The sequence below is a fragment of the Trachypithecus francoisi genome, unplaced genomic scaffold, assembly GCF_009764315.1.
Source record: "Trachypithecus francoisi isolate TF-2019V2 unplaced genomic scaffold, Tfra_2.0 Lachesis_group0, whole genome shotgun sequence".
Lineage (NCBI taxonomy): Eukaryota > Metazoa > Chordata > Mammalia > Primates > Cercopithecidae > Trachypithecus > Trachypithecus francoisi.
Genome location: NW_022681453.1, coordinates 10,341,995 through 10,363,740, shown reverse-complemented (window position 1 = coordinate 10,363,740; position 21,746 = coordinate 10,341,995).

Genomic DNA, 21,746 nt, shown 5'->3' with positions numbered 1-21,746 from the left:
GGAACCTTGTCCGAGAATGCTGGAGTGACTTTGTCGGCCTCCACCACCGGAGACGAGTAAACCTCGCTCCCTCCTTCACATTGGTTTCTAAATAAAGTTTTTTTGCCTTGCCTACTTGCCTTTTCTCTGGCATTTGCTCTGGGGCTCGCATTAAAGCAAATCAACTGGTGCCGAAACCTGGGAGGAGACCCCTCCTCAGGGCCTCCCAAGGTCCAAGGAGCCTCCTTCCATGACCCAGACGGACCAGGACCTGGACATCGCTTTCCCCACCTCCAAGTCTCCTAGGGGTGGGCACCTTTTGCCTCCCTCTTATATCCCTTGGCCAGAAGTCCTGCACAGGCCCAAGGCTTTTTATCCCGGTCACCAGGTGACCCAGAGAAGTTCCCAAAGGCAGAGACATCTGCCCAAAGGAACTCCATTCCGTTCCATGGGAGACCCGTCCAAGACGGAGACGTCCGCCTGGAGGTAATCTCCATTCCGTTCCGTGGGAGACCCGTCCAGGACAGAGACGTCCACCTGGAGGTAATCTCCATTCCGGCTCCAGGAGCCTCTCACCAGTCTCTGGTGGCTCCAAAGGATGCTTTGTAGCCAGGTAGATTTCGGTTTCCGTTTCCGCCTATTGGCGAGAGGAAGGCAATGGGAAACCCCCAATCCAAAATACCTAGAGACTCCCCTTTAGGGTGTCTTCTAAAAAACCTCAAAACTTTGCAATTAGAACAAGATCTCAGGTGAAAGCGACAGGTGTTCCTCTTCACTGTGGCATGGCCACAATATAAATCAGACAATCAGTCTCAATGGCCGCCTGCAGGTACTCTAGACCATAACATTTTGACCGACCTCAGTAGTTTTTGTCAATGCTTAGGCAGGTGGTCAGAAATTAATTATATACAGGGATTTTGGGCCTTGCATTTTCATCCAGACCTGTGTAGCCGGTGTTCCTTGGCTCAAGTCATGTTGGCTAGGGACGCAGGCCTAAAAAGGTCCAAAAAAGTGGAGTCATATTTCCTGTCTGAGTTGCCCGAAGACCTTACTTCCCCTCCCTCCCTTCTACTCCTGCCATATACTCCACCTCACCCTCCCGCTCTGGCGGTTGTTCTGCCTCCCTCCTCAGCCTCTCCCACCATTGTTGAGGCTACACTTCCCTCCAACATCTCAGCACTTTCACCTGGTCATCTTAGTTCGCCTATCTCTGCCCATACCCGCTCTAAAGATTGCCTAACTGCCTCCGCTCCTACTCCCACCTTATTCAACCCCCCTGTGGTCTTAGCACCCTTGCGTGAGGTGGCCGGAACTGAGGGTGTAGTTAGAGTTCACGTTCCCTTTTCATTAGCAGATCTTTCAAAGACTGAAAGATGCCTAGGAGATTTTTTCTATTTTTTTTTTTTTTTTTTTTTTTTTTTTTTTTTTTTTGAGAAGGAGTCTCGCTCTGTCGCCCAGGCTGGAGTGCAGTGGCCGGATCTCAGCTCACTGCAAGCTCCGGCCCCCGGGTTCACGCCATTCTCCTGCCTCAGCCTCCCGAGTAGCTGGGACTACAGGCGCCCGCCACCTCGCCCGGCTAGTTTTTTGTATTTTTTAGTAGAGACGGGGTTTCACCACGTTAGCCAGGATGGTCTCGATCTCCTGACCTCGTGATCCGCCCGTCTCGGCCTCCCAAAGTGCTGGGATTACAGGCTTGAGCCACCGCGCCCGGCCGATTTTTTCAACCCTACAATTTATAACAAAGATTTTAGATACCTTTGCCAGGCCTACAATTTAATCTGGAATGATCTCCATGTTATTCTTACCTCTACTCTAAATCCTGAGGAGCAGGAGCGCATCCCAGTGGCCGCCAGGCAGCATGCCAACCAATTACACTTAACAGACCTTGCGTTCCCACTAGGGGAACAAGCAGTCCCCTCTATAGACCCAGACTGGAACTGTCAAGTAGGCCAGCCAGGCCACCGAAGACAAGATATGATGACTCAATGTCTTCTGGCTGGTATGCAGGCAGCCTCCAATAAGGTAGTAAATTTCAATAAACTAAAAGAAATTATTCAAGGTCCAGATGAGTACCCGGCCACATTTTTAAACAGGCTAACTGAGGCTTTAATTCAATACACTCGGTTAGACCCAGCTTCCCCAGCCGGGGCCACTATTCTAGCATCATATTTTATTTCACAATCAGCCTCGGATATTCGGAGAAAAAAAAAACCCAAAGGGAGAGGATGGACTTCAAACTCCTATTCAAGACCTAGTCAAGTCAGCCTTCAAGGTCTATAATTCAAGGGAGGAAAGGCTGAGACCCAACGACAGGCCCGCCTAAAGCAGAAGGTACAGCTCCAGACTCAAGCTTAGTTGCTGCTTTGCAGCCTAGCCATAACCCAAAACTGGAGAGCAAAACCTCCGGAGGCTCAAAGACAATGAAAGGGGCTTGCTATAAATGTGGTAACCCAGGGCATTGGGCTAATGGATGTCCCCAGAGTCCCCAACTGTCTGAGCCAGTGTGACCGTGCTACAAGTGCGGAGTAGCTGGACACTGGGCTAAAAAGTGTCCTAACCCTCGTCTGCCAACAACTCCTTGTTCAGCATGCCATGCAGAAGGGCACTGGACGTCTGACTGCCCCACCCTGAAAACGGGCATGGCGTCCCAACGTGATGTCCCTTCTCAGGACCTTGGGAGCTCCTTCCAGCTCTTACATCTGGATGACGACTGAAGGTGCCGGGACTCAGGGATCTCCATCACCCTCGCCGAGCCACGGGTAACTCTCCTGGTAGTGGGTAAGACAATTAATTTTTTAATCGACAGCGGGGCTACCTACTCTGTTTTGCCATCTTTTGAAGGGCCTAGGCTTCCTTCCAATATTTCTGATGTAGGAGTCAATGGCTCCCCATCCAGCCCTCGAAAAACCCCACCCCTTAATTGCTGCCTGGCCAACAACTATTTTGCACACTCGTTCCTCATTATACCCTCATGCCCCACTCCCTAATGGGCCAAGATGTTTTAAGTCAACGGAAAGCCTGTATCTCCATCCCTACGAGCGCACCCCATCCTACCCGCCATCTGCTTCTAGTAATGACTAACTCAAATGACTCCAACAATCCTACTAACCTTTTCCCCGATTTCCCCATTCCTATCGACCCCCAAGTGTGGGACACCTCCATTCCTGTCGTGGTGGACCATCATTCACCAATACTTATAAAACTTAAGAAACCCTCTCAGTTTCCAACCCGCCCACAGTTCTCTCTCTCTCCACAGCACTTACAAGGACTAAAACCAATCATTACTGGGTTACTCAGCCAACACATCCTCATCCCCATTCATTCTCCCTGTAACATCCCAATCCTACCTGTAAAGAAGGCAGATGGAACTTTTCAGTTAGTGCAGGATCTTCGTCTTATCAACGAAGCTGTTTGTCCCACCCATCCAGTAGTTCCCAAACCCTATACTCTTCTTTCTCTCATTCCACCTAATGCAACACATTTTACTGTACTGGATCTAAAAGATGCATTTTTCACTATCCCCCTGCACCCAGATTGTCAGTTTCTTTTTGCTTTTACATGGGAAGACCCAGACACCCATACCTCCACCCAACTGACATGGACAGTGCTTCCCCAAGGGTTCCGAGACAGCCTTCAGTTCTTTGGGCAGGCCCTAGCAAAAGAGTTAGCCTCCTGTCCTCTTACAAACAGTAAAATTCTCCAATATGTAGATGACCTTTTACTCTGTAGTCCCATGGGACAGGACTCTCTTTTAGACACTGCAATCCTCCTTAATCATCTAGGATCCAAAGGTTACCGAATATCCAAACACAAAGCTCAACTCGCACAACAATGTGTCATAAATTTAGGTACTGAGATCACTCCTATGACGTGCGCACTTACTACAGACCACTTAACTCTAATACAAAATCTTTCCCCTCCTCAAGACGCTAAGGAAATTCAATCCTTCCTAGGCCTAGTAGGATTTTTCAGACAATGGATTCCTAATTTTGGAATCTTGGCTAAGCCTCTATATGCAGCTGTCAAGGAGACTCCCCAAGGACCTTTGTCTAACCCAAAGTTAATCTATAAACATTTCACTCACCCGAAAAACTACCTACTCTTGCATCCTACTCTCTCACTCCCAGACTTCCAAGGCCCTTCCAGCTTTTCACAGATGAAAGACAAAAAGTTACAGTGGGTCTTTTCGCCCAATCTATAGGCGACACCTACTGCCCCGTGGCATATCTATCTAAACAATTAGACCTCACCGTACAAGGGTGGCAGCCCTGTCTTCGGGCCCTAGCAGCAGCAGCCTGTCTAACCCAAGAAGCAAAGAAACTCATTAGGGGTGGTAAACTAACAGTCTTCTCTACTCACCACCTTCAAGATCTTATTGCCCACAGAAGTATTAGCCATCTAACCCTGTGCAGACTCCAACTCTTTAACCTCCTATTCATAGAGGACTCCATCATTGCCCTAGGAGTCTGTTCCTCTCTGAATCCAGCAACCCTATTTCCTGACCCTCTCAAGCAACCTAGTACTGAACACTCCTGTCCAGAACTTTTAGAGGCCCAACCACCTAGTCACTTACATTTACATGACCAGCCATTGGAAGGCTCACAGTTAACCTTATTTGTAGAGGGCAGTTCTTTTATAAATTCTCTAGCAAACAGACAGGCAGGATATGTGGTAGTTACATCTTCTGCTGTCCTAGAAGCTAAGCCTTTACCACAAGGCACAATATCACAGCAGGCAGAAATTATTGCACTAACCTGGGCTCTCCTCCTATCCAGAGGAAAAACGGTAAACATATACACAGACTCCAAGTATGCCTTCTTGATTGCACACACCAACTCTGTCATCTGGAAAGAGAGAGGGTTCCTAACCACCAGTGGTACCCCTATAGTCAACAAAAAACAGATACTCAAACTGCTAGATGCTTTATCAGCACCTTCCAGAGCAGCCATCATGCACTGTAAAGGTCATCAGACTCCATCTAACTCGGTGGCGGCTGGCAATAACTTTGCCGACACCACTGCCAAGTCGGTAGCCAGATTCTCCACTCCCACACTTCCCTCTATTTGTTTTCTCTCTCCTCAATATACCCCTACTTATACCCAAGAGGAAAAGACCAAACTGTTACAAGATTCAACAGCCAAACTAGCCACAGACAATTGGATTTACCTGAATCATAAATTAGTTATTCCTGAAACTCAACTCCATACCATTCTAAAAGACATACATAATTCCCTACACATAGGACCCAAAGCTTTATATAACCTCCTAAGCCCCCTCATTCACTGCCCCACATTCATGAAACACTTAATTACAATCAACCGACAGTGTTCCACATGTCTCAAGTCAAACCCTCAAGGTGCATTGCGCAACCCCCATCCAAGCCATCAACTCAGAGGGCACCAACCAGGCGAAGATTGGCAAATTGACTTTACCCACATGCCAAGGCATAAAAAATTCAAATATCTCTTAACCTCATTGATACTTTTTCAGAATGGATAGAAGCCTATCCTACTACAGGAGAAACCGCCAATATAGTTGCCTCCATACTCACTGAACACATTATTCCTAGGTTTGGTCTCTCGCTCACTCTTCAGTCTGACAAAGGCCCAGCATTCATCTCCAAGGTAGTCCAACAGGTGGCAGCCTTCTGACACATCACCTGGGAACTCCACATCCCTTATAGACCTCAGTCTTCTGGTAAAGTAGAGAAGGCCAACGGGCTCATTAAGCAGCAACTCACCAAACTCTCCCTGGAGACTCGACAATCGTGGGTAACTCTCCTTCCCCTGGCCCTAACCCGGCTGCAAGCAGCCCCATGGAGTCCAACAGGCCTCAGTCCATTTGAATTAGTTTACGGCTGGCTGCTCACCCTCCAGCAGTTGCCTACCCTTTCTTCCCCGCTAGCAACTTATCTCCCATACCTCACCCTCTTGAGACAACATGCGGAACTAGCACACCCCTCTCCACAGACACCTATAGCCCACATCTCTCTCTCAGCCCAGGAGACCAAGTATACTTAAAAGATATCCAAGCCAAAGATCTTCAGCCTAGGTGGAAAGGCCCCTATACTGTCCTCCTATCCACATACACAGCAGCCAAACTTCTAGGACACACGCACTGGGTCCATATATCACAATTTAAAAAGGCTCCCACAGAAGACAATCAGTGGACATCTACTAGACTTACCCCTACCCATCTCAAATTCACCACCCTCTCTCAACCACCACACGTTCCCTGACCCCATGTGCTTATCCCGATTTCTCGACATACTCTATATAAACATAACAGAATTCCAGTAACTTACCCCAGATCCCTACTTGTCTCCAGATAGTAACCCATCGCAGTGGTTCTCCCGCTTACCTTTATAGAACATCTTCAGTGACAAGGTGTACCCTGTGATTACACTGAAGATGAAGTACTATTTCATACTTATATTACTATCTTTTTCTTGCATTTCAATCTCTATTACTAACCCAACTTTCATATGGAGATTCTCTATAGTTGAAACTTGGTCACACAAAAATAAACAGCACTCACAGCTACAAGGCACTGCTGACTGCCCCCCTTCAGGCTGCCAACCCCATCTTACTATAAATTTCACCCTATCGTGTTGCAGTGCGGCCGGAGCTAAGGCTCTCTGCTTCCTACATGATCAGACATATTACAATTGTAAGAATTACTGGAAACAAAAGAACCTAGGATGCCCTTATATTTATTGTAAGATCCATTATGCAACCTTGAGACAGACGAAACCCACTGCTCTCTTCACCACTGTGAATCAACGAATCCCCCTTCAATACCAATTAAATATCAAAGACCCATGGGACCACTGATGGGCAGACGGAGTCAAAGGTGGACTCTATACAGGCTACACAATCCTTAGTTCATATCCCATGGCTACTCTCCTGATAAAAAGAACACTTGTCCAGCAAAAATCCCATCCTCAAAACATACAAGCCCTACAGAATTTAACCTTAGCCATACAAGCACAAGAACAGGCCTTACAAGATCAATTACACTCCTCCAATAAGGACCCTTTTCATGGTTAAAACTAGTCCATCAAGGGTTAAACCATTGGCAACCAACCTAACAAATCTCTCCCACTGTTTCCTCTGTGTGGCCCTTGAAAGAGCCCCTTTAGTGGCAGTCCCTTTACCTACTGATTTCGGGGCTACAACTAACTCCATAGGCACCTCCCAAAACCTGTTCTTACTTCAAGTACCACTATACCAAAGCCCAGAAAGTCCAATCCTTCCTTTCTGCTACTCTACCCCAAACACCTCCTGGTGTAACTATACCCAGCCACCCGCCTAAGACCCACACGGCTCCCATCGGAAGTTATTTCTAGTGCAACAAAACCCGCTTCAAGGTCCTTAATCACACATCCATTGGTCAATCCCTTTGTGTTCCAGTGTCCCTAGTACCTAGTTTAACCTTATATAGCAAAGCAGAAGTAGCTGAACTCATCATACAATTTAACCCTCCTCCTAATGATCTCCAAAAATGGGCTGTCTTCCTTCCCTTAGTCATCTGAGTCCCCCTGGCTGCCTCCTTAGTGGCGTTAGGGCTTGGAACTGGGGCACTTGCCCACTCAGTACAGTCTACCCAATCTCTAGCAGCTCAAATCCAAGAGGCCATAGAGGCTTCAGCTAAAGCCTGGCCTCTCTGCAGCGTCAAATTACCTCAGTGGCCCAGGTAGCAGCACAAAATAGGCGAGCATTAGATTTACTTACTGCTGAAAAAGGAAGAACATGTCTCTTCTTAGGAGAAGAACGCTGCTATTACATAAATGAGTCAGGCCTAGTAGACACTAACATCCAAACCCTAAACAGGATTAAAGCAGAATTAAAAACCTACAATACCCCCTTCACCCCCGGACCACCCGTGTGGCTGCTGCCTGTAATACAGCAGATGCTCCCATTCCTAATTCCCATACTAATGCTCTGTTTTGTCTCATGTCTCGCTCCTATTTTAATCAAATTTCTCCGAGCCAAAGTTCAAGAGATCACTCGCGTCACCTTCAACCAGGTGCTTCTTCATCCATGCGTCCAAATACCAACCATAGACCCCAACCTCAACGACGTCCCTTAACAGCAGGAAGTAGCCAGACAGACCACGGCACCCCTTATCACTATTATCAATAAAAGTTTGGACTGTTTGGATGAACGGAGGCAAGATGGCGCAGTTCTGGGTTCTTCACCGTCAACTTTCCTGCGCCAGGGAGAGACACGGGTTGACTGCACAGGCGCAACCCGACCTCTGACGGAGAAGAACCGGAACCCGCCTAGCCACGCCTATCGACCCGCCCCCGACCTGCCTATGTCCTGCCCACTGCCCTCCCACTCCTGGGCCCAGGACATAAAAGCCACTCCCCGCGAGTGTGTGGTGCGACCTTCCTCGGCCCTTCCTCATACGCAGGACCCAGGAACCTTGTCCGAGAATGCCGGAGCGACTTCGTCGGCCTCCACCGCCAGAGACCAGTGAACCTCGCTCCCTCCTTCACATTGGCTTGTAAATAAAGTTTTTTTGCCTTGCCTACTTGCCTTTTCTCTGGCATTTGCTCTGCAGGTTGCATTAAAGCAAATCACTAGGAATCTTGCCCGAGAATGCTGGAGCGACTTTGTCGGCCTCCACCTCCGGAGACCGTTGAACCTCGCCCCTCCCTCACATTGGTTTGTAAATAAAGTTTTTTTTTGCCTTGCCTACTTGCCTTTTATCTGGCATTTGCTCTGGGGGTCGCATTAAAGCAAATCAGGGGGAGGATAGAGAAAGCACTTCTGCCTAAAAGTGAAATTGACTAAAGCTTTTCATTGCTAGTGTGGAGCCTTCCTTACTTTGCCCAATATAGGGCACCAACTTCCTCTCTGCCCCTCTGTATAGGGAAGCTTCTTCTCTACCCCAAACACCCTGTTCGACCACCACAGAAACTGCAGGCGCCCCTTCCATAAAGGGAAATGCATTAGGGGAAAGAGGTCCATCCTATTACCAGACTTGTGCTTTCAAAAGTAGCCCTTCATTTATTCTATGAAGGCCAAGGAAAGATAACCATATTTGTGAGAAAATCTTTGTAGACAATTGAAGTCTTTTTTTTTTTTTTGAGACGGAGTCTCACTCTGTCGCCCAGGCTGGAGTGCGGTGATCGGATCTCGGCTCACTACAATCTCCGCCTCCCAGGTTTACCCTATTCTCCTCACTCAGCCTCCCGAGTAGCTGGGACTACAGGCACCGGCCACCTCTCCCGGCTAGATTTTTTGTATTTTTTTAGTAGAGACGGGGTTTCACCATGTTAGCCAGGATGGTCTGGATCTCCTGACCTTGTGACCCATCCGCCTCGGCCTCCCAAAATGCTGGGATCACAGGCTTGAGCCACCCCACCCGGCATGACAATTGAAGTATTAAACAATAGAGGGATTTTTTGGAAGGGCTTTAGCTGGCTCACAGAATCAACGGAAGATCTGGAGCAACAGGCTGTAATAATGGGCAAGAACCTTTACATGCTGTGCATCATAAACAGTCAGTGCAGGAATCTGTTACCAATTCCACCTCCAGTAAATACGTACCATCATGCCACCAGACTCAAGTCCATTGCCATTGCTGCAATTATCACACACAAAAAGATCAGAAAGGAGAATTTCCTATTCCCATCTATATCCTCTCTTGAAGGAGGTAAGCCCATTTCTTCCTCCTGTTTTGAGACCTCCTTAAGATTCAAAGAGTTTTAAGTCAAGAAGCCTGAAAACTAAACAATGATCACAATTAAAACCAAAGCCCATAGAGCATACAGAACAATTAAACTCAGGGGGGAAGATTAATGAGTAAGGAAACATAGAGACCCTTTAAATTTTTCTTATTAATGCATTTATAGAGATTTGATAGAATTTTTCATCTAGAATGCAAGAAAATACTACTATGAATAAGAAAAAAACACAGAATGATTACCTGAAGGAAGATTTGAGAAGAAATAACCCTGATACTTAAAAAATGCTCTCTGAACTGATAAATTTAATGTACCAACTAAATAGTCAACTGAACATTACATTATAGCCAAGTTTGTGGTGAGAAAAACAAAAGAAATTTCTCAGAATTTATTGTACAAATAAAAAGTTATTAAAAATTAAAGAAAAGATTTTTGAGAACAGACACAGGGTTAGAAAAGACATCTACGAGATATTACAGAAGGAGACCTTTACAGAGACTATAGAGAAAAGAAAATGATAAATAAAATTAAAAAATTTTTAAAATAAAAGAACAATTCCAAGTGCGTATGCAGCATGGAAGAAATAAATAATCTTTGGATTGAAGAGCTCATCAAGGATGTTATAAGATGATTTATAAAACTGTATCTCATCAATTCCTGATAAAATCAGAAGACTAGGAAAAAAGAGAAATTTATAGGAGTATCCTAAAAACATAAATAGTTAACCCACAAAGGAAGAGAATCAGAGTATTAGAGTTTCCACAAGCAACATTAGAAGATATAAAAAAATGAAAAAAAATTTCTTCAACATTTTAAATCCAGATTTTTATCAATTAGGTTGAAAGGTATTTGATCCATCTTGAGTTAATTTATGTGTATGCATGTGTGTGTAATAAAGAAAATGTAGTATATACTACATCATCTGTTGATGACAATTAGATTGAGCCTACATCTTCGCTATTGTACTTTAATTTATTTTTATACATTAAATATTGTTATCAATTTATAAAGAATGAAAAGATAATATTGATTCTTCCCATGAGAAAACATTTGATGTTTTTTCTATTTGTTTAAAACCTTTTTGGCTGGGCACCGTGGCTCAAGCCTGTAATCCCAGCACTTTGGGAGGCCGAGACGGGCGGATCATGAGGTCAGGAAATGGAGACCATCCTGGCTAACACGGTGAAACCCCATCTCTACTAAAAAAAATACAAAAAAACTAGCTGGGCGAGATGGTGGGCGCCTGTAGTCCCAGCTACTCGGGAGGCTGAGGCAGGAGAATGGCGTGAACCCAGAAGGTGGAGCTTACAGTCAGCTGAGATCTGGCCACCACTGCACTCCAGCCTGGGTGACAGAGCGAGACTCCATCTCAAAAAAACAAACAAACAAATCCTTTTTTTTTTTAACTTTTATTTTAGTTCAGAGGTACATGTACAGGTTTGTTATGTAAGTGACTGCACTCTCACAGGAGTTTGGTGTACGATTATTTTATCACCCAGGTATAAGCATAGTACCCAATAGGTAGTTTTTTGATTCTGTCCCTCCTCCCACTCTCCCTCCTCAAGTAGGCCACAGTGGCTAGTTTTTCCCTCTTTGTGTCCATGTGTTCTCGTTGTTTAGCACCCATTTATAAATGAGAATATACTGTATTTGATTTTATGTTTCTGTGTTAATTTGCTTAGGATAATGGCCTCCAGCCCCATCCATGTTGCTGCAAAGGATATGATCTCATTCTTTTTTACAGCTGCATTGTATTCCATGGTGATAGGTACCACATTTTCCTTATCAGTGTACTATTCAGTCTACTGTTGATGGGCATTTAGGTTGATTCTGCATCTTTAGTATTGTGAATAGTGCTGTGATAAATATATGTGTGCATGTGTCTTTATGGTAGAATTATTATATTCCTTTGGGTATATAGTGAGTAATAGGGTTGCTGGGTTGAATGGTAGTTCCATTTTAAGTTCATCGAGGAATCACTAAACTGCTTTTCACAGTGGCTGAACTAACTTACATTTTCATTATTTTCACATTTTCTTTCTCTTGTCTGATTGCTCTAGCTGGGACAAGAAGTGGCCTTTGAGCTGGACCTTCAAGTGTATTTTGGAAGTCTCTGGATGAACAAAAAGATTGTATTCATCTCTTTATTCATTCTGAGATTGAGCAGAACACTTAACAGTCTCTATTAATCAAGCTATCTATTATAATTTAACTAATGACTTTCTGTACTCTTATTTTTAAAAATATGTTTATTAGCTTTCATTTTCATGCTTACCGAAAGCTTCAATTTTCATCTATATTAACAAGTGAAGTGTAGCTCTAATGTAGGAAACATTTACATAGTAGGAAATAATAAGGCCTTGAAATCAAACAGACTGGATTAAATCTCACTCTGCCACTCTCTAGCTTTGCATTTTGGGTAAACCATTTAATCTTTCTAAGACTGTTTCCTCAGGTATGAAATAGACTTGATATCTTTACTTGACGGAGTTATTGTGATTATTTGAGACATCATCTGTAAAGTTCTTTTTAGCACAGTCCTTGGAACATGATATATATTTGATAAGTAATTATTACTATTAATATTAGACATATCAAGGTGCTTATGCTCATAATGAATGATTATCTAGGTTCTTACTTTGAGATATAGAAGTTTTATAAACAGAGTAGGAGATATGTAATTATGAAAATTTGGAAAATAGGAATTTTAAAACATGGAGGCTATTTAAAAGCCCATTTATTCGATAAGAAAAATTAGAATTATTATTGCAACAAAAAGCTCATTCCACAAGAGATAAATCCCTTCACTGAAATATTCATTATACACTAATATGACTGCTGATATCTTCTTTTTTAAGAATAACACTGTTATTTATTTATTTTGATTACATAAGACAAGTCTTTCCAGAAGTAAAGACAGGATAAATGACCTCTTATATATTTTTTCTAATTCGTGTTTCTACAACTATAAAAAAAGCACTGCTGACACAGTCGGTAGTAACTCTAAATTCATCAATCTTTTAAATATAGGCAAGTTTTTAGGCAATGATATAGACATGGTAGAAAGCCTTAGGCTCTACATACTCAAGAGAAATTGTGTCCCATGAATTTTTAATAAACTAAACAGTGCTATTTCCATGAAAAAATAAGGTATGTTAAATAAGAGTGACAGGAATTCCAAGGGGAAGGGCTGAAAAAAGAAAGAATTTGGCACTTTCATTTTTCAATGGACTGAAGGAAAAAATGTAGGAATTTATAGTAAGAGTAGCAGATTGTATTATATCAAAACTGGGGAAGCTTCTGATTTAGGTATTTTGCATAAATTTACATCATAATTTGAAAGTCCTATCTGCAGATATTTAAAGGGATCTTAATTAATATAATTTTTGCTGTTGTATTTAATTCCAATATTCAGATACGATACACAAAATAAAGACTATATTTTGCCACATATCAGACATGTTAGGTTGTCTGGGTCTTAGTTTCTCCAACTCCAAGATGAAACGGTTGACATAATCCGTAAGTCCTTTGGGAGGCCGAGGTGGGCAGATCATGAGGTCAGGAGATTGAGACCATCCTGGCTAACATGGTGAAACCGCGTCTCTATTAAAAATACAAAAAATTACCCGGGCGTGGTGGCGGGAGTCCGTAGTCCCAGCTACTTGAGAGGCTGAGGCAGGAAAATGCCATGAACCCGGGAGGCAGAGCTTGCAGTGAGCCGAGATCACGCCACTGCACTCCAGCCTGGGCGACAGAGCGAGACTCTGTCACAAAACAACAACAACAACAACACAACAAAACACGTTAAGTCTTTTGAAGAGGAAAATTTATGGGTCTAGGCACCTCTAATAGTGTTTTTAAGAAATAGAATTGCCAATGAAACTTTATTTTGAAGAATAACCAATATATATTCTCACGTCATGCTAATGCAAAAGACATTCTTGAGACATTCTGAATTCTAGTACTGTGAAGGAAAGTGAGAACTCATCCATGGAAATAGGAAGTACTTGGATTTCAGTGGTGTGCTAGAGCCAGCCAGTCCTGTGTATCTCTTCCTACTCTATGTTTCATACTCCGTGTTTAACAAAATAAAATAATAGTGTTCTCTCTTCTTTCTTAAGTTCTTTAAAATACATATGACTATTGATAGAAAAATTATACCATTATATTGTGGGATTTGCAACCTATATTGATAATACATAGTATAAAATTATGTACTGAGCATAACTTTACACTATGTAAAGCATGTAAAGCATGCTGGAGAGGGTCTCAGTCAAATTATATGATATTCCTGGGTTGAATAGTAGTTCTAACTTCTTTGGAAAATCTCCAAACTGGTTTCCACAGTGGTTGATCTAATTTACATTCCCACCAGCAGTGTATAAGCATTCCCTTTTCTCTGCAGCCTCACCGACATCTGTTATTTTCTAACTTTCAAATAATAGCTATTCTTAATGGTGTGAGATAGTAACTCGTTGTAGTTTTCATTTGCATTTCTCCAATAATTGGTGATGTTAAGCATTTTTTCATATTTTTGCTGGCCATGTGCATGTTTTCTTTTGAGAAGTGTCTTGTTCATGTCCTTTGTCCATTTTTAATAGTTTTTTTTCTTGTTAAATTGTTTAAATATCTTAAAAGATTCAGAATATTAAACCTTTGTCAAATGCATGGTTTGGAAATATTTTCTCCCATTCTGTAGGCTCTATACACTCTTTTTATAATTTCTTTTGCTATGCAGAAGCTCTTTAGTTTAATTTGGTTCCCCACTCTCATATTTTTGTTTTTGTTGCAATTGTTTTTGGATATTTTATTATGAAATCTTTGCAAAAATCTATGTCCAGAATGGTACTTTTTAGGTTCTTGTTTATGGTTTCTATGGTTTTAGGTCATACATTTAAGTCTTTAATCCATTTTGAGTAAATTTTTGTATATAATGAAATGAAGGTGTCCAGTTTCAGTCTTTGGTATATGGCTAGTCACTTATCCAAGCACCGTTTATTGAATAAGGTAGACCTTTTGCCGTTGCTTTTTATGGTTGGATTAGTCAGAGATTACATAGTTATAGGTGTGTGGCTTTACTTCTGCGTTGTCTAGCCTGTTACATTCATCTATGTGTCTGTTTTTGTACCATTACCATGATGTTTTGGTTACTGTAGACTTATATTGTAGTATAGTTTAGAATCAGGTAATGTAGTGCCTCCAGCTTTGTTCTTTTTGCTTACTTAGAATTGCTTTGGTTGTTTGGGATTTTCTTTTTGTCCCATATACATTTTAAAATAGTTTTTTCCTATTTCTATGAAGAATTACATTGTTAGTTAAGAAGGAATAGCATGAATCTGTAAATTGGTTTGGGCAGTATGTCCGTTTTCACAATATTGGTTATTTCTGTCCATGAGCATGGAATGTTTTCCCATTTGTTCCATTGTCTCTGATTTCTTTCAGTAGTGTTTTGTAATTTTAATGGTAGAGATCTTTCACCTCCCTGGTTAGCTTTATTCCTAGATATTTTATTCTTACTGCAGCTATTGTAAATGGGATTGCATTACTGATTTGTCTCTCAGCTTGGATGTTATTGGTGTATGAAAATATTACTGATTTTTGTACATTGATATTGTATTCTAAAACTTTACTGAAGTTGTTTATCAGTTCTAGGAGTGTTTGGGCAGAAACTATGGCATTATCTAGGTATAGAATTATATAATTGTGACCAGTGACAGTTTGACTTCCTCTTTGCCAATTTGGATGCCCTTGATTTTCTTCTCTTGCCTGATTGCTCTGGCTAGGATTTCCAAGTACTATATTCAATAGGAGTGGTGTTAGTGAGCATCCTTGTCTTGTTTTAGTTCTTTTTTTTTTTTTTTTTTTTTTTGAGACGGAGTCTCGCTCTGTCGCCCAGCTGGAGTGCAGTGGCCGATCTCAGCTCACTGCAAGCTCCGCCTCCCGGGTTCAGGCCATTCTCCTGTCTCAGCCTCCGGAGTAGCTGGACTACAGGCGCCCGCCACTCGCCCGCTAGTTTTTTGTATTTTTTAGTAGAGACGGGGTTTCACTGTATTAGCCAGGATGGTCTCGATCTCCTGACCTCGTGATCCGCCCATCTCGGCTCCCAAAGTGCTGGGATACAAGCTTGAGCCACCACGCCCGGCCTGTTTTAGTTCTCAAGGGAAATGTTTCCAGCTTTTGTCCATTCAGTATGGTGTCAGCTGTGGGTTTGTCATAGATGGCTCTCTTTATTTTGAGGTATATTCCTTTGATGCCTAGATTGTTGAGGGTTTTTAATATGAAGGGATGTTGAATTTTATCAAAAGTGTTTTCCGCATTTATTGAAATTATCATGTAGTTTTAACTATTATTTCATTTTTATGTGCTGAATCACATTTGTTGATTTTCACGTGTTGAAATAACCTTGGCATCCCAGGAATAAAGCCTGCTTGATTGTGATACATTAGCCTTTTATGTGTTGCTCAATTCAATTTGCTAGTATTTTCTTGAGAATTTTTGCATCTGTGTTCATCAGGGAAGTTTTCTTTCCTGTTGTGTCTCTGACAGGTTCTGGTGTAAGAATGATGCTGGTCTCATAGAATGAGTTAGAGGGGAGTTCCTCCTTCTCAATTTTTGGAATAATTTTAGTAACATTGGTACCAACTCTTCCTTGTACATCTGGTAGAATTTGACTGTGAACCTGCATGGTCCAGGGCTTTTCTGGTTCATAGTTTTTTTTTTTTTTTAATTACTGATTTAATTTCAGAACACATTATTGGTCTGTTCAGGATTTCAGTTTTTTGTGGTTCAATCTTAGGAGGTTTAATGTTTCCAGGAATTTATCCCTTTCTTCTAGGTTTTCTAGTTTGTGTGCGCAGAGATGATTGAAGTAGTCTTAGGGTTTCTTGTGTGTTTATGTAGGGTTATGGTAATGTGTGCTGCTCCAAGGATTTGTCTAATGCTGTCAGTGGGGTGTTGAAGTCTCCCAGTATTATTGTGTGGGTAACTAAGTCTCTTCATAAGTCTCTAAGGCTTGTTTTATAAATCTTGATGTATAAATATATATATTGACATATATATACACACACACATACACACAAATATGTATATTTTAGGATAGTTAAGTCTTCTTGTTGAATTTAACCCTTTGTTGTTATGTAATGTCCTTCTTTTCCTTTATGATTGTTGTTTGTTTAAATTTATTTTGTCTGAAATAAGAAGAGCAACTCTTACTCTTCTTTATTTTTCATCTTGAGTGATCTTTCGCCATACTTTTACTTTGAGCCTGTGTGTGTCACTGAACGTGAAATGGTTCTCCTGAAGATGGCATACAGTTGGGTCTCACTTCTTTATCCAACTTGTCATTCTGTGCCTTTTAAGTGGGGTGTTTGTATAATTTATGTTCACGGCTATTATTGATACATGAGGATCTGAGCCTGTCATCATGTTGTTATCTGGTTGTTATGTAGATTTGAGTGTATGGTTGCTTTATATTGTCAGTAGACTATGTACTTAAGTGTTTTTGTACTGGCAGATAACAGCCTTTTTGTTTCCACGTTTATCACTCCCTTAAGGACATCATACAAGGCAAGTCTGGCAATAAATTCCCTTAGTATTTTCTTGTCTGAAAATTATTTTATTTCTTCTTCACTTATGAAGCTTAGTTTTGCTGTATATAAAATTCTTGGTTGAAATTTATTTTAAGAATGCCAAAGATAGACCCCTCATCTCTTCTGGCTTGTAAGATTTCTGCTGAAAGTTCTAGTGTTAGCCTGATGGGGTTCTCTTTGTATATGACCTGCCCCTTCTCTTCAGTTGCCTTTAGCATTTTTTCTTTCACACTGACCTTTGAGAACCTGAAGACTAAATGTCTTGGCGATGGTCCTCTTGTAGTATAGTATCTCACTGGGGTTCTCTGAATTTCTTGAATCTGGATGTAGACATTTCTAGCAAGGTTAGGGAAATTTTCATAGATGATATCCTCAAATACATTTTCCAAGTTGTTGCTCTCTTTCCCTAATTTTCTGGAATGCCATTGAATTGCAGGTTTGGTATCTGTATATAATCCCACATTTCTTGGAGGTTTTGTCTTTTTTTTTTGAGATGGAGTCTCGCTCTGTCACCCAGGCTGGAGTGCAGTGGCGCAGTCTCAGCTCACTGCAAGCTCTGCCTCCTGGATTCATGCCATTCTCCTGCCTCAACCTCCCGAGTAGGTGGGACTACAAGCACCCACCACCACACCTGGCTAATTTTTTTGTATTTTTAGTAGAAATGGGTTTCACCATGTTAGCCAGGATAGTCTTGATCTCCTGACCTCGTGATCTGCCCACCTCAGCCTCCCAAAATGCTGAGATTACAGGTATGAGCCACCATGCCTGGCCTTGGTTTTGTATATTTTTTATCCTTTTTTTCTTTTATTTTGTCTGATTAAGTTTATTTGCAGAACTTGTTATTCAAGCTCTGATATTCTTTCCTCAGCTTGGTCTACTCTGTTGTTAAAACTTCTGGTTGTATACTATTCTGAATTTTTTTTTTTTTTTTTTTTAGGCAGAGTCTCACTCTTGTCACCCAAGCTGGAGTGCAATGGTGTGATCTTAGCTCACTGCAACCTTCACGTCCCAAATACAAGCAATTCTCCTGCCTCAGCCTTCCGAGAAGCTGGGATTACAGGTGCCCACCACCATGCCCACCTAATTTTTGTACTTTTAGTAGAGATAGGGTTTCACCATGTTGGCCAGGCTGGTATTGAACTCCAGACCTCAGGTGATCTGCCCGCCTCGACCCCCCAAAGTGCTGGGATTACAGGCGTGAGCTGCCATGCCCAGCCAATATTATGAAATTCTTGTAGTGAGTTTTTCAGGTCTAGATCTGTTAGATTCTTTCTAAAAATGGCTGTTTTGTCTTTCAGCTCTCATATAGTTCTGTTGGATTCCTTAGATTCCTTGGATTGAATTTCTATTTTCTCTTGAATCTTGGTGATTTCTGTTGCTATAAAGACCCTGAATTCTATGTCTATTATTTCAGTCATTTTGGTCTGTTTAAGAACCATTGCTGGGGAGCTGATTCAGTCTGGCTAAGAACCATTGCTGGGAGCTAACACAGTCATTTGGAGGTGAGAAGGCACCCTGACTTTTACAGTTGCCAAAGTTCTTCCATTGATTCTTTTTCATTTGTGTTGGCTGATGTTCCTTTAGTATTTGAAATGGCTGTTCTTTTTGGGTGGGCCTTCTTGTTTTTATATTCTCTGATGCCCTTGAGGGTATGACTATGGTTAAGTCGGGTTTAGTTGATTGGTTTCTTTTCTAGATGTTTTTGGGGGCCAAGACTTAGCTCAACACTCCTGGGCTGCATGCTGTGTTTCTGGGGTCTGGGAATAGGTATGCAGTTTTGTTCTCTGGCTCCTTGAGGTTAAATACCTGCTGTACTGGAGGGGCTGAGGTGTCCCAGTCCACTGGCAACAACACTCCAATGGGGACTGCCAGCAAAAGTGCTGGTGGGGTGACAGTCCACCCTTTTGTGTGTGTGTGCTGGCCATGTGGTGGTGTGTCAGTGTAAATGTGTGTACTGGCAGATTGGCAGGGTCATTGCATGTGTGTGCACTTGTGAGGGGTCCATGTGCTGACGCATGCTGGTGGGGTGGTGCTGGGTCCCTGCACATGTACATGCTAGCAGGGCGGCAGGGGCTCCATGTGTGCATGTATGCTGGCACAGTGGTAGAGGGGCTGCAAGCAAGTGCATACCAGTTGGGGAGGCTGCCAGCAGGTAAATGCCAGTAGAGGTCTGTCTGCAAAAGTGCTCCAATGGTTAGGTGAGGTCTGCTGGCAAAAGATATGACAATGGCCACTAGCAAGCTGAGGCTGTGCTACAAAAGAGTGTGGCCAGGGAGTGACCCTGGAAGAGGCTAGCAGACAGGAGGCACTCAGATCTGACTGGCCCCATCCTACAGGCAAGACTGCCCTGCTCTCTCCAGGTCTGGCAGCAAACGAAGGCTAAAGCTGACTAGAGGTGTATGGTGAGCTTTGTGGAATAGGCATCCGTGGATGTACCCCATTGCAGCTGTTCCCATGCCAAACCTTCTGGGCTCTACACAGCGTGGAGTTCTGTCTCTGCTAACTCTCTGGAAAGTTCTCTCGCCAGCTCAGATGTCCCTGGGGCTCGTGAAGTATCCCACAACTACTATCCCAGAGGTCTGTGGCAGAAGTAGGCCACTTCATGCCTATATTACTCACCAGTTTTCTAGGAGCTGCTCAAGGCCAGGCACAGTTTTGGCACGTGGATACCCCATGCAGGGTTCCCAGTATCCTCCTCTTTCAGCCTGGGGTCTGCATCCTCCTGTCTGCTCTCAATGCCTTCTCTCCAAAGATCTGTTCAGAGTGTTCTCCTTTCTTCATTGTGTATTTTTGGAACCTTTGTAAAACATCAGTTGACTGCAGTAGATACTTGAAGAACATGGGTTTGAACTGCCCAGGGTCCACTTACATGAAAATTTTCTTCCACCTCTGCTGTCCCTGAGACAGTAAGACCAACCCTGCTCTTTCTTCCCTTCTTCCACAGCCTACTCAACATGAAGATGATGATGATATGATGAAGATCTTTATGATGATCCACTTCCACTTACTAAATACTAAATATATATGTTATTTCTTATGATTTTCTTAATTATTTTCTTTTCTGTAGCTTACTGTATGGAAAGAATGCAGCATATAATATAATACACATAACATAAAAAATATGTAATAATTGGCTGTTTATATTTTTTGTAGGGCCAACAGTAGGCTATTAGTAGTTTTTGGGGAGTCAGAAGTTATGCACAGAGTTTTGGGGGAGTCAGAAGTTATACGTTTTCACTGTGTGGGAAGTTGTCACCCCTAACCACCATATTCTTGAAGGGTCAACTGTATATATGTGTAGATTTATTTCAGAGTTCTTTTCTGTTCCATTTGTCTAAACATCTACCAGTATGCCATACCATACTGTTTTAATTACTGTTGCTTTGTAATATATATTAAAATCAGGAAGTGTGATGTCTTCAGCTTTTTTTTTCAAAATTGTTTTGGCTATTCAGGAACTTTTGTGGTTCCATGTAACTTTTAGAATTTTTTTTTTCTATATCTGGAGAAATACTATTGGATGTGAGAAAAATTAATTATGTCTATAGATTGCTTTGGGTTGTATGGAGATTTTAACAATATTAAGTTTTATAATTTGTGAATACAGGATAGCTTTCCATTTGTGTTTTCTATCAGTTTTTTTTTTTTTTTTTTTTTTTTTTTTGAGATGGTCTCACTCTGTTGCCCAGGCTGGAGTGCAGTGGCTGGATCTCAGCTCACTGCAAGCTCCATCTCCCGGTTATGCCATCTCCACCTCAGCACCTGAGTAGCTGGGACTACAGGCGCCCGCCACCTCGCCCGGCTAGTTTTTTGTATGTTTTTAGTAGAGACGGGGTTTCACCGTGTTAGCCAGGATGGTCTCGATCTCCTGACCTCGTGATCCGCCCGTCTCGGCCTCCCAAAGTGCTGGGATTACAGGCTTGAGCCACTGCGCCTGGCCTCTATCAGTTTTTTTAATCAAAGCAAAAATAAACAAGTGAGACTTTGTTAACTAGCAGCTTTTACACAGCAAAAGAGCCAATGAGTAGAGTAAATATGGCAATCTCAAGAATGGAAAAAAATACTTGCAGAACATATTCTGCTAAGACATTCAAGGCTGGTGTGGTGGCTCATGTCTACAACCCCAGCACTTGGTGGGACAGAGGCAGGAGAATCACTTGAACTCAGGAGTTTGAGGCCAGCCTGAGCAACATAGTGAGGCCCTGTCTCTACAAAAAATACAAAAATCGGCTGTGAGTAGTGGCCTGAGGTCTCAGCTTCTTGGGAGGCTGAGGTGGGAAGATCACCTGAGTCCAAGAGAGCAAAGTTGCTGTGAACCATGATTACACCACTGCACTGCAGCCTGGGTGACAGAGTGAGACCTCATCTTAAGAAAAAGCAAAAAAAGGAGCAAGATGGCCGAATAGGAGCAGCTCCAGTCTCCAACTCCCAGCGCGAGCGACACAGAAGACCGGTGATTTCTGCGTTTTCAACTGAGGTAC